This window comes from Pinus tabuliformis, chromosome 4_2 (assembly GCF_031772625.1).
Source record: "Pinus tabuliformis cultivar Carrire ecotype Pingquan chromosome 4_2, CPIR1, whole genome shotgun sequence".
NCBI lineage: Eukaryota > Viridiplantae > Streptophyta > Pinopsida > Pinales > Pinaceae > Pinus > Pinus tabuliformis.
Genome location: NC_142304.1, coordinates 791208261 through 791226133, shown reverse-complemented (window position 1 = coordinate 791226133; position 17873 = coordinate 791208261). Strand labels below are relative to the sequence as shown.

The window sequence follows — 17873 nt, the reverse complement described above, 5'->3', positions numbered from 1 at the left end:
TACTACCGCTACTTTTGGTCTTGAAGGAAGAATCTTCATCCTGTGGGGTTCTTTGCATATCTAGCACTTCAGAGGCTTCTTCATCTTCGAATTATCATTCGATCTCGAAGGATCTTCCTTTGTAGACTTCTCCTTTGTTTTATTAGACATATTCTTTCTCTCTTCGGTCCCTCCATCATAATGTTCTACAAAGCGATCAACTGCAGCAAATGCTTCTTCTAGTGTCATGATATTATGCCTCTTCACCTCATTGTGTGTCCAAGGTTTCAATCCTATAATGAAATTGAACACCTTGTCTTTTTCTGCCATATCAAGTAGCTCCAAGATCGCACTCAAGAATTCCCGTTGATATGCTTGTAGACTTCCTATTTGCTTCATGTACTTAATCTTCGTCCTTGCATCCCGAGTATCATCTTGTGGGCTAAAATGAGTTTGTAAGGCCTTCTTCATACCATCCCAAGTAGAGCTCTCATCAACATCAGCACTGGAAATCTGATCCATATTCTGTCTCCTCCACATGTTAGCATCCTTTGTCAAGAATTGAGAAAATACTTTGACTTTGGCTTCGTCATCAGGTGAGCCCAAGTGCTCCAAGTATTGCTCCATATCCCATAAGAAATTTCCAAGAGCTTGAGCACTCCTCATCCCATCATAATATTCAAGTTCCTTGACTTTCACATGGGAAACTCCTTCGATAGGTCCTTTCCCAACTGCTTTCTTCAAACAGTTATCTCATTTCGAGCATCGTTAAATGATTTCTACAACTTCAATATTTCCTCCAAACCCTAGTCTTTTGTAGCTCCTATGTCCTTGACTTCTTTCTTTGTTTGCATTTACAACCATTTTGTATCCTCATATAGAAATTTGAGGTCTTCATGCTCTTCCTTTAGTTTCACGAACTTCTCTTAAAATTCAATATTTGCAGCCTTTAGTGAAGCCACCCTCGAAGCACATTCCTCCATCTTGTCCAATACCTTATCCATGAAAACTGTCTCAGCATCCTTGCTAGATTCACTTGTCATAACTTGAGGTTCTTCCGCTTGATCAGCAATTGGCTTTGGTTGTGATCTTGTAAAGACCATGCACTTCTTTGGCGTTCATCTTCGACCTTTCACTTGCCCCTGTCGAACTCCTTCAACTTCAATCAAAGCCCTACAGAAAGTAAAATACCAACTTTGTCACAAAGTGTAGTGATATCTGCTTCTTTGTGTTCAAATCTTAATGGCCTTTGATACCATCTGTCATGAAGTGGCACTAGTATCTGCTTCACTTCAATTTCTAATTGAACTTTGATACCATCTATCATGAAGTGCAGTGGTGTCTACTTTACTTCAATTTCCAATCGAACTCTAACACCATATATCACGAAGTGCAGTGGTATCTTCTTTACTTCAATTTCCAATTGACCTTCGATACCATCTTTCACACCTCTATCTTGGCGGTAGTCTTCCATCCGCACATAGGCAGGTGTGGCACCACTGCACACTTTCTTTTCACCAATACTTGTGAGTATGGATTACGCATAGCTCTTTAACACTTAGTTTATTTTCTTCCAATTCTATTTGGTGTTATAACGCAATGGAGATAAACATTCATACATTCATCATTTCATCATATATGCATAGCGGAAATACAAATTTCTTCAATGGGAGGGGCAAATCCCCAATATAGAGTCTTCTCGTATTAGTAATATAACAATTCAATATCTTACAAGTGTTTAATATACAAATTTTCAGCTAAGTCGTGCAACCACGTCTACACACTTAGAAAATTATTCACCTTGCCTGGAAACCTCCAATTTCCCTTTGGCAGAGTCCCACAATTCACCTCATGCAACTTGCCTCAACCTGCAACTTGGGTTACCCACCGTGTTAGGTTACCCACTGGGTCAGGTCGCCCACCAGGTTCGGTCCCCCTCTACATCGCGTCGTCCACTTGTTGTATCTGCCCTCCCACTATGTCTGCCGCCATGTATGCCCAGGGAAAAGCGGCCCAGGGGGGCGATTCCCAAAATCAGCTCCCTGGCCTGCCAGAGTCTGATTTCAGGAATCGACCCCATGACCTACTAGGGGCAACTTTTACTTGAGTAGGCACACCCACAGTTGGGCGCAACCTCCCATAGGTATAGGTAGGCCTGTGCCTATGGGTAGGTGTGCCCACCCACAGCCACAATCAGTGCTTGTTCCTGTGGGCGGATAGGTCCGACCATGGGCATGCTTGCCCAAGTCAGAATGGCCCCCTAGCCTGCCAGGGGGGCATTTCCCCAAACCAACCCCGGTAGGCTAAGGGGTCAATTCTGGGAATCGGCCCCGAGAAGGCTAGGGGTTTGATTCTGGTAAACGATCCCCAGCAAGCTAGGGGGTTGATTCTGGGAATCTTCCCCCTTGCCTATCAAGGGGTTGCTCTACCCCGACAGGCATGCCCACGGTCGGGTATGCCCTCCCACAAGCATAGGGAACTTCATGTGGGTGGGTGCGCTCAGATGTGGGTGTGACCGCCTGTGGTAGAGTGGTTGTGCTTCCTGCACGCCCATTATGTCATGGTGGGCACGTCCATGGATGGGCCCACCATGCCCACTAGTGACATAGTGTCCCGCTGCCTGTGAGGGGGATTTCGGGTAATCCTGGCTCATGTGAATTTTTTATTTTTAAAAGGAAACTATATTTCATTAATTAAATGTTAGTATTTTTTTACTGGAATGTGGTTTTGTCTAGTATCTTGTGTGAACAAAACAATCCAGCTGACACATAACTGCTAATAAACCTATCGGAGTTTATGACCTACACTCAGTAAAATGGAAGCTAACATTCCAAATACAATAATCTCCCATTGAATGTGTTGCTGATGACAATGTAACTACTCCACAAAATCACTCCAAGTATTTTAACAAAACCTCGAGAATTCTTGATGTGATATAAGGAGTAGTGATAATGAAATTTATTATATAGCAGAAATTATGGAATTGTTTTATCGCTTCTTGAATGCGGTATTCATTTTTTTTATAAAAATTTGATGTATAAATTGTGTTATGGCGATATAGTAATTTATGTTACATGTGGGATAAAAGATGTAATAAAAAAAAATCAGTTGTCTATTAAATTCTATATAGTTTAAGTAAAAGATTACTTTAGGTAAAAGATTTAGTTTAAAATTAAAATTTAAAGATTTAGTTTAAAAGATTAATTTCAAGAGAAATTTTTATTAGAATTTTTTCATTAAATTGTAGAAGGAAGTTTTGGAAGGAAATACTTCAAACGAAACTTTTGGAGGGAAATACTTCAAACGAAATTTTTGGAGGGAAAATTTTCAGCGAAAATTTCTAGAATGAAATTGAGGAAAATTTCCATTCTTTAAGATATATATTATCATTAAGAGACAGTGCATTTGTATCATTCAAATTCTTCTATTTTAAATCCATGGATTCTTTTGATAGTGAAGTTTCGCTTTATGAAGCATGACCATCTTCGTCGCCTAACAACATTATTCATATTAATGAATATAACAAAAGTTCTTTCACTATGAATAGAGAGTAAAATATTTCACTTAGTCCTAATCCTAAGGACTATGGCAGTGACTCTGACAATGGGCAAGACGAAAAATTTTAAATAAATAGAGAGCCACATTTTACACTTAGTCCTAATCTTATGGACTATAAGAGCAACAGTGATGAAGGCAAGGATGAATAATTTCCAGTCAATCGAGAGTCACGGTTTACACTTAGTTCTAATCCTATGGACTATGAGAGCAACAATGATGATGACCAGGATGAAGAATTTCCAATAAATCGAGACATATTTTCCACTTAGTCTTCATACTAAGGACTACGAGAGAAGTAGTGACGAAGGGCAGGATGATGAATTTCTAGTAAATAGAGAGTCACATTTTCCACTTAGTCTTAATTTTAAGGACTATGAGAGAAGTAATGACAAAGGGTAGACTAAAGAATTTACAATAAATAGAGATTTACATTTTTCACTTAATCCTTATCCTTATGACTATGAGAGCAACAGTGACGAAGGGCGGGGTGAAGAATTTCCAGTAAATAAACAGTCACATTTTCCTCGTAGTCCTAATCCTAAGGACTATGAGAGAAACACTGACAATTCACATGATGAAGAATATCAAATAAACAGAGTCAAATTTTCTGTTTAGTCCTAATTCTAAGGACTATTATGGTATCACTGATGAAGGGAAAGATGAAGATGATAAATGATATCCTCCAAGTCAGTATTTCAAAAGCACAGATGATGGTAATCACAAAATTTCCTGCAACTAAAGATGGTAATGAATATTTTTCAAGCAATGATGGTGATGAATTTCCGAACTATATTCAAAATGATCATAGTGAGGATATTATTCCTCCTAATGATGATGAAAATGCTTATACAGATGATGATGATTCAATGATGGAGATGTTTCCAACAAATATTGTATCGGAGAGTAGGAGCAGACCTTTTTGTATCAATCCAAGATGTTCTAGTTATACAAGGGGTAAAGAAAATATATCACGAGAAGACGTTCTATCAGTGCTCTAATTTCAAGTGAATGTTGTCAAAAGGATTGCTTGAAACATATGGATTTCAAGTTTTCATTGGAGGAAAGGAAGAGATATTTTCCAATGAATAAAAGCATGAAAAATTCATATTTAATGGGGTGCATGAAATCTACATTGTCAGGTTATGATTATCATATTGGGTCTTTATTTATCTGCATAAAGGCTTTCAAAATGCTTCATTCAATTGGTAATTTTTGTCTATCAAGAATCCAAGAAAATTTGGAAAAGGATCCCACATTTTATTCAAAGGTACGTCATAAACGAGAGTTTGGGCCATTATCAAATAATGCAATGTCATGGATGAAAGGATTCTTTTCAAAGCATAGAGGATGTATGTCAAATAGAGATGCAATACATATTGTAGATAAATTTCTTTCGAACTAATCACATCATTAGGATTTGGTTGACGTTTCAAACCAATTAATGTGGTTCATACTCATAATACATATTCCAAATACTTCCTCAAGACGAGAAATCTACAACTTATACAAAGAATATGCAGAAGGTGTTGAATGAAATGGTTGATTTTTTACATATCAATATTTTGTGAAGATATGGAAGAAAGAATTCAACAATATCTGTTACTATTCCTAAGAAGACAAGGATGGGGGTTTGCAATACATGTGCTTCTCTTAAACCAAAAAGGGATAAATTTCAAGGGAAAAAAGAGGTAAGCATTCATAACATTAGTTTTTAAAATTGTATAGTCATCAACTATGAAAACGTATTTGTTAATGTCTTTCTTGTATGTTATATTTAGATTCCATTATCAAAGGACTTCAAAAGCATCACAAGCAGCAAACAAGTGAAAGGTAAAAGTTGTACAAGCATCAAAAGAAGTGTTATGGTAATCTACTAAATATTTCTATTTGATAATTGATGGTATGGAAGAGAAGAAATTTTTTTTACCACATTTTGTTAGGACACCCAAAAATTTACAAGAGGAAAATTTTATTCGGTTCCACTTGGTTGGTTGTATGGTCTTCAATGGGAAAATGTTACCAAGCATATACTTCATAGCTCCAAATATTCATAATGATGCAAATCTGAAAATACCATAGTTCATTATGTGCTTTCTCATTGGTCTGGTAATCTTCAAGAATTTTTGTATCTACAATTGGATAACACTTATCGTGAAAACAAAAATCAGATTGTTCTTAGATATCTAAAAATGCTTGTTGAATTGAAAATTTTTCGAAAGGTAAAGGTTGGTTTCTTTCTTGTTTGGCACACTCACAACCATATTGATTAGATGTTCAGTCATTTTTCAATCACACTAAGGAGGAAGGATGTTGGGATCTTGCCATCGTTAATTGAATGTATTAATAAATCATACATGTTAGAGCCTATTTTTCATGTGCTGGAAGAAACTATTGACATGTGAAGGTTTATTCTAGGATCACATGGCAAGGGTAAATGCATTGAACAATTTAATGACATTAGCTTCCAACATCAATTTCGTATCAAAACATTTGATGGAAAAGCACTAATATGGGGCAAGTTGTATTCAACTACTACAGAATGGGCATTGTCATCAGGTTTTGCATTTTTGAACTTCATTTCAAATCATCCAATATTTGCGTCAACTATATTGTTATTGCAATTAGTTTTTGAAGTTCATAATGCATGCCTGAAGAAGATTCAGTTTGGTGGGAGTCTTTTTTCAATAATCAGAGTGATATCATTTCAAGAACAACATATGAAGATATACTTTTGAAAACTCCATTTATTTTGCCAAAAAATGTGTCAAATGAACATGAGGAAAGAAACATTGTTGAACAACAACAATCTCAAGGCATTATTAATTCTTCATAGGTAGAGGAAAGAAAATTGTATATTGGTTCCAAAATATCTTGTGTACAAAGTGAATCCATGGGAGACCTTTACGGGGGTTCACTACAAGATATTAAGGAGGGTTGCATGATCGCAGTGCTAGTAGATGGAGATGTCAATGGCTATCCATTTTGGGTTGTCAAGGTTATAAAGGTCATTATAGAAAATGAAGTTGTTGCAGGTGTTGAAGTACATTGGTATGCCACAAATACACACTCATTCAATGGTGTGTACAAGCTAGAGATGGTAGTTGATAAAAAAATGGTCGAAAAAGAAAAAGAAAGGGTACAAATATAAATCTTCGCCATACAGACCTCTTAAAATTAGAGGATCTTGACATACCCTTTTATGACTTCAATTTAACAAATAGGGGAACTCTTCGCTTCAGGACAATAGAGATTCTAAAGAGGTTGCTACCAGAAGAAAAAGTGTTGAGATGGGAGTCTGAGGAACCTAGTCTTAGATCTAGAAGAATTTTGAAACCTAAAATGGTGGGCATGCATTTTGACTCAGATGAGGCACTAGCTGATGAAAGAGAAGAATATATAACATCTTCATATGCATCTAGTCATTCATCTTAAGATGTGAATTCTGATGGTGTGCAAGAATTAGGGAAAATTTTGAGGTCTAAAATGGGCCTCCTAAGGAAATTATAAAATAATAGTGGAAATAATAAAATAATATTAGATTACATCATCAAATCTTAGAGGGAAAAAAAGAAAAAACTATTTTTTCATCTTGTATTTTCAACTTATCTCCCTATGGGTTTACTCAAATTTCTAGGGGAAACACTCGTTGGATGTGAAATTTGATTCTTCATCTAAGGAGTAGCCATGTTTCATATTTTTTATGGACCCTACTACACGAAAAATGAGAAATACATGGAAAATGTGATTGAAATCACATTTTTTCATGTATTTCTCATTTTTCGTGTAGCAAGGTCCATCAAACGTATGCAACATGGGTGATCCTTGATGAGGAATTTAATTTTTCATCCAACAAGTACTCCCACTCAAAATTTGAGTAAAACCTTAGGGAGATAAGTTAAAAATATGAGTTGAAAAAGTAGTTTTATTATTTTATTATGTTTTAATATTTTTATTTTTTTACTCCAAATATGTTGAATCTCTCCCCATGGTTGACATCATCATCTTGAATCCTATTGGTTCTTATAAAATCTATTTTGGTTGTAAATTTTTCTTAGGAGACCCATTTTAGACTTCAAAAGTCCTCTAATGAAGATATGAGTGATTTTGAATAATTCTCTAAGATAGTTTATATAACTGATGTTTGCATGGTATATTGAAATAAAAAAATTGATTTTCGTATGATGTTACATGAAGTTATGAGTCATTTTTGTGTTTGTTGGATTATATGTTTTAATTATGATGAATTTATTTGTTTAGAATATCCACAATGGAACAATAACTTAGAGATATAATTTATGTTTCATTCAATCTACAAGTACTGGTATTTTCATTAATTTAGTCATGTAATTTGTTCATAAGGTCATGGTTTAAATGTGTTGAAAACTTAGATCTTTTTAATTCTGTGCTTGAAAAAATTTCAATTTTTTTATCTTTAATGTTATGGTTGAAAACAATGATACTTCTAGCGATCTTTAGGGTCATATTATTATATTTTTAATGACATGGATGAAAATTGTTGGAATTTTAATGTGTTTTGGATCCCATTATTTTATCTTTAACACCATTACTAAAAAATGTTCAAATTATACCTGGGAAAGAAAAATGTTATTCTACCAGAAACATTACTATGTTTTTTTAATTTATTTTGCACAAAAAATTTGTTTTACTACCATCTTTTAAATATGTTAAAAATTAACCCTAAAAAAATACAACATTGTTCCAATATACACACTTTTACTTTTTTGGACTGTTTTTTATGTTTTGGGGATTTTTTTTGCTAGAGTTCCTGTTTTGAGTTCACAGCTCCCATTTCAAAGTTTACATTGTTTATTCGAGAGAAAACAAAAAAGTATATTAGTGTTGCAAGAAAAAAACTAGTGAGTCATAACAACTGGGAAGAATATCTAAGAATCTGCATTGGTTGATCACTAAACTTGATTTTTGGAAAATGAGATGTTGGTTGATCTCCTACCTAGAATGGTTAGCTTGAATTCAATATTGTTAATTTTTTCTTTAGCTTGACCAAACTTGTAGAATTCTCTTGTTGAGTCCTCTTGTACCTCCCCATGCTACCAACAATATTCAAATGATGTTTGACGTTGTGTTTGCTTTGTGTCATGATTAATGAAGTGTTAAGAGTGCATTCAATGTCGTAAGTATAGTATGAGTCATAAATCCTTTTCATGTGAATTAGAAAAGTGAAAATTAATAAACACAGTTACAACAAATGAAAACTAGAGTACAGGAAGAATAGATGAAGGAAAAAATTGAACCACAAAAAACATATCAAAGAAAATAGGGACAAAGAAGGGCACAATAATTGATAATTGAACTATATCAATATTAAAGAATTTAATAAAATGCACAATGAAGAGGAAACCGACAAAATAACATGAATCGAGTGACAATTGAAGAGGTGGAAACAAAAGGATGAATAATAAAGGGAAATGAACAAAAAAATAATCTTGAACCAACACAAATATAGTACAAAATGAAAAAGAAAATCTTATGAAAAATGTGTGTAAAAGACACATATTCCCAAACCCAATTTGCAACTCTCGTTGATATGAATATTTCACATTGAAAATTTCATGATAGAATTTATAGATTAATTCATGTTCATATATGCCATATGTGTTAGGACTAATATGCTGAAATTGAAGTGTTTAATATAAATGTAGACATAATGTGCACGATATGTATAAAAGAAAGAATTCATCAAATAAATCTTATACATTTCTAAAGTATTAGACAAATTTCATACGGTTGTGCATGATGCACACAATTAAAACCAGTCTAGATCCATCTTAACTTTGGATTTATCGAGCACCGAGAGAGATCAAATCTCTTGAGATGTAAACATTTCCTATGTTTTAGACCCTTGAGGTACTTCATTATAATATTTATTAGAAGTTTCTTACTCTCAAAACATTAAATTGCAAAAAGTTTTAAAATTTTATGAGATATCTAATATTGTAAATTTTTTAATTGAAAAAATTTCCCTATAAAATAAATTAAGAGTTACGTCATTCATTTTTTTTTTTGTTTCATCCCAACTACCGCACCATTCAAATTAAAAATTCAATTTCTCTTTATGATAAAAGCTAGCAATTTCCCCTAAAGGTGCAAAGATACACCGAAGGAATACAATACTTTGGAAGATCACCTTGAAAAACTAAATCATTAAATTTAATAGAATAAATATTAGAAAAAAGATTATTTTAATTTGTTTTGAGAAAAATCTATGAGAAACCTTCTATTTCACTTGTTGATTACTTGTTGGTGGAAAATTTGTAGTTACAACATTTGATTATGCCCTGAGTAACATGATTGATGGAAAATTAGGTAGGTAAATAGGTAAATGACATGACAATTTATACAATTCCTTATTTGATTCTTGGAGTATTGAAAAATACTTGGTTTATTATAGTGTTATGTTGGGTAGGGAAAATTGCGAAGAAAAATGAATTAGTTTTACAGAATAGCTTTCACGAGTCTAATCAATACAACCTAGAGGACAACTTCAAAGACCTAGGCAAGAAAATTAACCAGTCAGAAATTGTTGGGAATTGCCAACTTGTTAGTTTGGTAGAGTCTCTGCCCAACCCAACCCTGCAGAGAGACACCTTCCATATAATTAGTAAATGTACAACAATTTTAACAATAATACATTAAACTAACTTTTTAGATAAAAAAATATACTCAATGAATATGCTTCTAGGACACTCATATTAGAATTTTCATATTTAAATATAAATATTTACAATAAATTATATTTATTATATTTATAATAAATATAAATATTATTATATTTATTACTATTGGAATAATAATATTTACTTCAGGTAATATAATTATGGTTTAAATTCTAATTACATGGATATACATTACTTTTTTTTCTTAATATTTAATATAAGTAAATATTAGAATTTTTATATTTATTCAAATATTTTCTTCAGTTAATATAATGAAGGTTTAAATTCTAGTTAGATGGGTGTCTAAGCATTGATTAATTATATAATGACTTGAAAATGCAGCGTGGCCCCTCACTTGTAATATTCTTTAGGGATATACTCAGCAGTTGAGAATTTTCTCCTCGTTACAAAATCTATGACCTTCATCATATGAATATAAATGTTTGACATTGAATTAAACATCGTGGCCATGTGATGCAGGAGGAGAGGAGGTAAACAAGACATTTAGTTGGTAATATCTCCCAAGGGCACAAAGGAAATCCTCAAGTTGGGTGGTCTACATACTCATTTAAAAGAGGCATCTGATGCTCTTCAAGCCTATATCCATTGAAAACACTTGTGTACTTTTCTACAAGAACAATACCTAGAGAGAGATAAGAAGAAAGCACAATTATGTGATTCAAAGCAAACAAACCAGCAATGTGCTTCCAAGAAGAAAAGAGGTGGAAAGGGAAAGGCAATGAAAATGTCACCACTATGCATCAGTGCAAGGATCCAAGTAACCATTGCAACCATTATAACCATAGACAGTAACACCAAAGAAAAAAACTTGGAAGCACGTCCTACATTGAATACAAGGAATTGTAAAGGGATCCTAAGAAGAAGATCATGCTAGGTATGGATTCAAGAAACCAAAAGAGAGGAAATCAAATGTAGACAAAAAGATTGAGGAGATCAAATGTAGACAAAAATATTATTTATAAAACAATGCAAAGAAAGGTGAACATGAGTAGCCTCCACCACAGAAAAGAGAAGGAGATGACCAACTCTTTCATATCAAGATACAGGTCAGGAGGACAAAGGTGGATGCTCCCTTCAACTTCAATTTACAAGCCAACCTCATATTTACTATGTTTCCACTTCAGTTGCATATGCCTTTTATTACATTTCCACTATTACCTTTTTAGCTAACAAATTTATCACAATAACACTTACAAAAACTACTACTTCAACATCAAAAGCATGGGTATTTTTAATATTGTACCTTGTAAGAAGGTTCATCCCAAAAATCATCTGCTAGCAACTGCCATATTCCTTTTCTCACCATTGATCACATATGCACTGAAGCATGCAAGTCAACAAGTCAATTCAACTACTTTTGGTTAGAAGTTTGTAGCATCTTGTAGCATCCATAGCCTAACGTGAAAGTATAATCCATTTCCATAGGAGCTTGTGTCTAAATAAATTTACATTAAATTTTCTAAACAATAAAAATCTCTGAGCATTGGACTTTACCCTTCCAAAAAGACTAAATTTTGGAAAAAAGAAAAACAAAAAATATGAAGAAAAATGAAACAACACATGTACCTTCGATAAAATCCCTTCATCTGATCATTCAGAGTACCCTGAAATTCAATGTCCAAAATTGTCTCATCATGTGGCAAGGTTTCATCGAACTCCAACACCAAAATCTCATCTTCTGCATCAACACTGACATTGGACGGATTTATCACCTGCATAAAGAAAACACATAGCAAGGGTCCCTGAATACCATGTTCGTAGCACTCAAACATAATTATAAAGATCCTAACATTGGAACCCTAATTACCCCCAATAATATAGACAATGGTTTTTTCTTCCCTTTTATTCCAAATCAGTTAAATGGCAATTCTTTAAAGAGATCATGAAAGATACCATACAAAATTAAACTATAGGTGGAAGCATCTGCCTCTTTAAAGGTGGCTACTGCTCAACACTTACTCAAAGGACACTTGATCAAGTTTCCAAACTACAAGAGAGATTGGGCACAATTATGCCCTGTAAACAATAATTCAAATTTCAAATTGAATCCAAGACAGGATGGCAAAAGTTGGGATATCATCTCTCTTCCTCTTTCTCTTTTCTTCTTTTCCACCCAAATGAAGCTTGATCAAATCTGAAAACTAAAAGAGAGATTTGGCACAATTCCATCAACATTTGGAATATGATATGATTTTCATACTTTTGTACATGAATGGTATAATAAAAAGTATACCTTTTGTCTCATAGACCAATTGGTGTCATGGAGGTAAAAAAAATCTATTTATTCTATTATATTTATCCCTTCCTTTTTATAGTGCTTCTATTTATACAAACATATCTAGACTTAAATGTCAGATTTGAGGAGCATCTATTATGTCAAAATTGTACAGGACTTACACCTAGGCTCATCAGTCCTTAACATGCTATCTAGTGTGACAAACCAAACAAAAATAAAACCCCAACTCAGAACTTGACACTCCACCCAACACACTAGTGAATCAAGAACCCTTGCAAACCATGTCCATCTTAACATTGCAGTATGTCAAATAATCATAAGGCTTTAGAATGAGCATAATAAAAATACCCCATTGTGATTTTTTCTCGAATTAACCATGTTGCTTTATTTTCCTTTAAACTCAAGGGAAACATTATTGCACTCAAGAGAATCATTGTTGAGAACTCCATCACAAACTCTACCCCTATAGCGGAAATATTCCATCAAGTTCACCCAATACCTGTCCCTACAACTTTACTATTCTATCAAATTCACCCAATAGCTACCCCTACAACTTTACTATTCCATCAAGTTCCCCCAATACCTGGACATGGCCTAAAACACTTGTTCTTCTTTGGCATAATTGAATTTTAGTGAGAGACAATAAAAAAAGAGTGTGCCACCACTACTAAACAACGACCCCATTGACCAATCACCACATAATAAATTGAAAAAGCATTAATTCGGTGTTATTATTTACCTTCGACAAAGCAGTGCTCAATAAATTGATGGAGTTGTTGTAATCACTAGCTCCGCAACATTGAGAATGAGATACTTTGTATCTTGGATGACATTCAAGCATTCAAATTAGGTCTAGGCTCTAGATCATATCATCGCGGAACTACAAACTTAGGTAATCTCGGTTCATGAAAGGCAAACATTCGGTCAAGAAAGAGGCGCACGGTCTGCATGCCTCTTGCCAAAAACAATCTAAATTGGACAAGTGCAACTTGGTGCTAAGGAGAATAGAATAGAAGTTGCTAGCAACCCCAACAAGTGGGAATTCAAGCAAGGCTCAATTCCTCGAACATGAAATTTTATATGAATACATGGTGATGACAATATTCATTTGTTATGTTCTTGTGGATGCTTTGTCATTGAAATCGAAACGGTGCATGTGGGCCATTCTTCACTAGCCTTAGCGCTTCATGGGTTGCATCGTAAATTTGTTCTTATGGATGCTTTATCATTGAAATCGAAACGGTGCATGTGGGTCATTCTTCATCAGCGTTAGCGCTTCATGGGTTGCATCGTAAATTGAAGGAAAAGATCGATAGGAGAGGAAGCAAAGGCGCTCGAGCTCCATTACAAGAGGAGCTTGACAATGTTGACATGACAATTGAGCATTTGCACGATGTGGTGAACATATGATAACTCGCTACATAACCTACATTCATGTGGAGGATCTCGCGCGTGAATCTGGAGTTCCACGTGTTAATATGCGTGTTAATATGCGGCATGCCCATCTTTGCAAAAGTCCTTATTGCATGGCATGATATTTGCGGAGCTATGGAGGTCCCAATCAAACAGGGATTCTAGCCCATACACGCGAACAGATGCCATGGTGCACATCGAGACATATGTCAAATAAAAATGAAAAAAAGTAAACAATGCTTAGTCTAACCAATTTTAATAAAAAACACTTTCTCTTTAAAAATATTATAAAAATTTTAATTAAATAAAAATGAAATTAAATATAATATTTTGACTTATTAACAAAATCAATAATTTATTTATAAATATTTGTTTGGTTATAAAATAAAAAAACAAATTATAAATATTTCTAAGAATGTTTAACATTTTTTTTTATTTACTTTCTTAAAATTTCAATTCAAATAATTGTAAATCCACTTAAAAATCAATGAAAAATATTTAATATAAATATCATACAACAACAGCCATATCATAACAAACCAACCAAACATAATTTCAGCTACAATATTTTTCAGATGATAAATGAGTTAATCACCAAAACATAATTTCAGATAACATATGACTTAATCACCAAAGTTGAAAAGCCATCATTCTGACATATTACAGGCAACTCTTCAAATGCAAATCAAATCATAATAAGTGGAGACAGATGATATACGAGTTAATCACCAAAACATAATTTCAGATGACATATTTCAGATGACATATGCGTTAATCACCAAGGTTGAAAAGCCTTATTCTCAATATTACTAACAACCCTTTAAATGCAAATCAAATCATAATAAGTGGAAACATTGGAGACTGAATAAAGCTCCAATATTCTCTTTATTAAATGCTCAAATCCCGTATTTGTATTATTCAGTTCTTTTAATTGACCGGAAAGGATTATGGAACAGTGGATCCACAACCATTAACCATAGTATTTAGAAGATATTCTGCACTGTAACGATCAACACGGCGAATGGTCCTCCAAAACGGAGGGATTTCAGGATTTTCGTCTATAAACTGATGCTGCAAACACGATAATCAAAAGTTAATTAAACTTCTTGACACAGTGATAGTAATAATTAATTTGTAGATTTCTAAATATTTTAAAAATTTTAATTTAAGAATTACGTCAAATAATTAATATAGTTCTACATACCCAATATTTATATGATAGATTAAACATTTTGATGGAGTGATATATCTATATTATCAATTAAATATCTTAATATCTTGATGGAGTGAAAGTAATTGGATTGTAGATTTTGATATATTTTAAAATCTAAATATGAAAATGAATAGAGTGAAAGTAATTGGATTGTAGATTTTGAATATTTTAAAATCTAAATATAAGAATGGGTTTAAATAATCGATTTGGTTTTGACAGAAAACTAATTTGGTTCTAGCTGTTTAACAGAAAAGCTAGCTATGGTGAACATAAATTGGATTGTAACTTTTGAATTTTTTTTGTTTTTTTAATTTGACTAATGAAAGTTACATCCCACTGATTCCAAAATATTTCAAAAATCTATAAAAAAAAAATAAAAATATCACTGATTAAGATGCCATTAAAATCAAGAGGGAAGCTAGGGTTAAGCAGTAGACTGTACTTACGATGAGCAGTCGATATCCTTAGTTATAGTGAAGGACAGCTGCAGGCCGCAGTTAGATGGAAGACTCTCAAGAGCTCTGTCGTTGAGATTGTAGTTGATGGCTTCGTTCTTCAGACAGGTGCAGATGTGTTGTATTTCCTCTGTGGTGGTGGCGTCGCCATACACGCTCTGAACGCCCTGGCAGCAAGAGCTGTCTTCCTGTGGCACCGGCGTTCCCTGGGTGAGATACGTGGCGCAGGATGTGATCTGTTGAGTGACGGTGTTGCAGTCTATTGCAGCCGAAGCTGGTTGGTGGAGGAAAACCCCCATGCACGCCCAAATGCAAACGCAGATGACTGCGCCACTCATGCTCCATGCCTTCTTCGCGGCCATTGTGATACAATAAGGAAATTAATCGACAATCGGATGGTTGCGACAATTGGATAGTTGTGAAAGGGATTTGTGGCGATCTTATTTATAGTGGGTGTGGGAGCAAGAATTATAGGTACGTGTATAATATTCTCAGGCCCTATCGCTTGTTTGTTGGGTCATGCAGAATCTGCGTTATCAGTTTCATCGGTTAATTTCGCGTGAATCTGAACGTTAGAATATGAAATTCCCACACACACAAAAGACACTTTCAAAAAAAACGTTGTTTACTGCAAATTAATATGCTTAAGTAAATATTAAGTGCCATGGGCATGTTCGGGAATAAAATGGCGTCTGGGATGTGGATTTCTTTCCGGAATAAAATGGCATGTATTGAGATATTAGCGGAGCTGTGGAGGTTCTAATATGACAAGGATTCTAGCTTTTACAGGTAGACAGATGTCAAATGGAAATAAAAAAATAGACAATGCTTAACCTAACCAATTAAAAAAAAAAAAGCAATTTCAATATAATTAAAATTAATTAATTTACTTCAACATTAATATATTATATTTATAAATTATATTCCAATATTCATTACTAATAAAAAAATTTATTGTAAAATAATATGAATGAAAAAATATTTTATAACGTTAAAAACATTTCAAGTAATAACATGATAACAGCATAACATTCCAAACTAGTGGAGTATTGCTAGACTTAATAATATTTCATAATCTCAGTGAACTTAAATAAATAAGTAATTCAAAATCATATACCTAAATGTATTTATATATTTGAAAAAACTACACTTACACATGTACAGATGATCAAAAAAAAAAACCTCTGTGTTTTGAAGTTGATTGGAATTTAAAGAAGCTTATTTTAGCTTTTTGTGGGTCTCTAACGGTAATTTGTCGACTATCCACCCATTTGTTAAACATGAAGGCAAATGCCAAACCCGATGTATACTGCTCCAATGTCGGTGTCGCCGTCGTCCTCTGCCGTCACCAACTGCCACTCACGCCGAAAGATATCGTCGTCCACAACTGACACTGTCTGCAACTAAACCTACCACATCGGCCACATGAATTTCACATGTAGCTAATTCTTATCAGCTATGTGCTCTTCTATAAATTTGTATTTGCCTAAGCCTTAGAATGTAAGCCAAGACCAAGGCCGGTGTGAAACAGAAATTTGTGGTTATCCATTGTAGTTTTTACTCTCCTTAGTGAATTCTTCCTATTCCTGTTATCTCATGTTGTGTATGTGATTAGTTTTATTCTCTCCTCTACTTCTTTGATTTCAACAACTAGTATCAGAGCCGATTAGGGAATTTTCTATCCGTGGTTAATACTTCACGACTATTGTTTGAGAGAACTGTGCTTCAAGTAAAAAATCTCTTTTTGTTGTATAATTTTCTATGTCGAAAATTTCGTAGTAGAGCATTACTACGGAAAGGTGTGGTGGAGTAACATATCGGCCAGCCTGGGCAGAAAATGGATTGTCTGTGCGGGAATTATCTTATATAAAGACAACAATTTGTTGGGCTCTTCGTTTTGTGGGGGCAGCCGACTTTGAAGAATGCGACAAATTTTGATGGACATTAATTCCACTTTTGTCCCTTCGATCTCTACTAATACGATTAGAGACAACTTGTATGCCGTTGCATTTAGCCGATGAGCCACTTTGGTGCTTACTATTGCAAAGCAATTGATAAAATAACTAAACATTGGACTACTTCTCCTGGTTATGTGATTAAGCCTCGAATTTTAATTTCCCTTAATATGCATCCCGGATCTAGCTCAATGTAATCCGCTGCAATAAAGATTGCAATGTTTTTGGCTTACAATTGGGTGAAGTTGAAGTACTTCCTTCATTTTCCAGCCATCATTAAACACACAGATAAGTGTACATTGCTTATGTGTATTTCCTTATGGAGTGCGATGAATCTTGTTACATTGT

The 17873-nt window shown here is 34.1% G+C and overlaps 1 pseudogene; it reads right to left on the bottom strand.

Moving 5' to 3' along the window:
• Positions 1-15557: 15557 nt before the first annotated feature.
• On the bottom strand, positions 15558-16057 carry LOC149172030 (non-specific lipid-transfer protein 1 pseudogene; annotated as a pseudogene).
• Positions 16058-17873: the final 1816 nt, after the last annotated feature.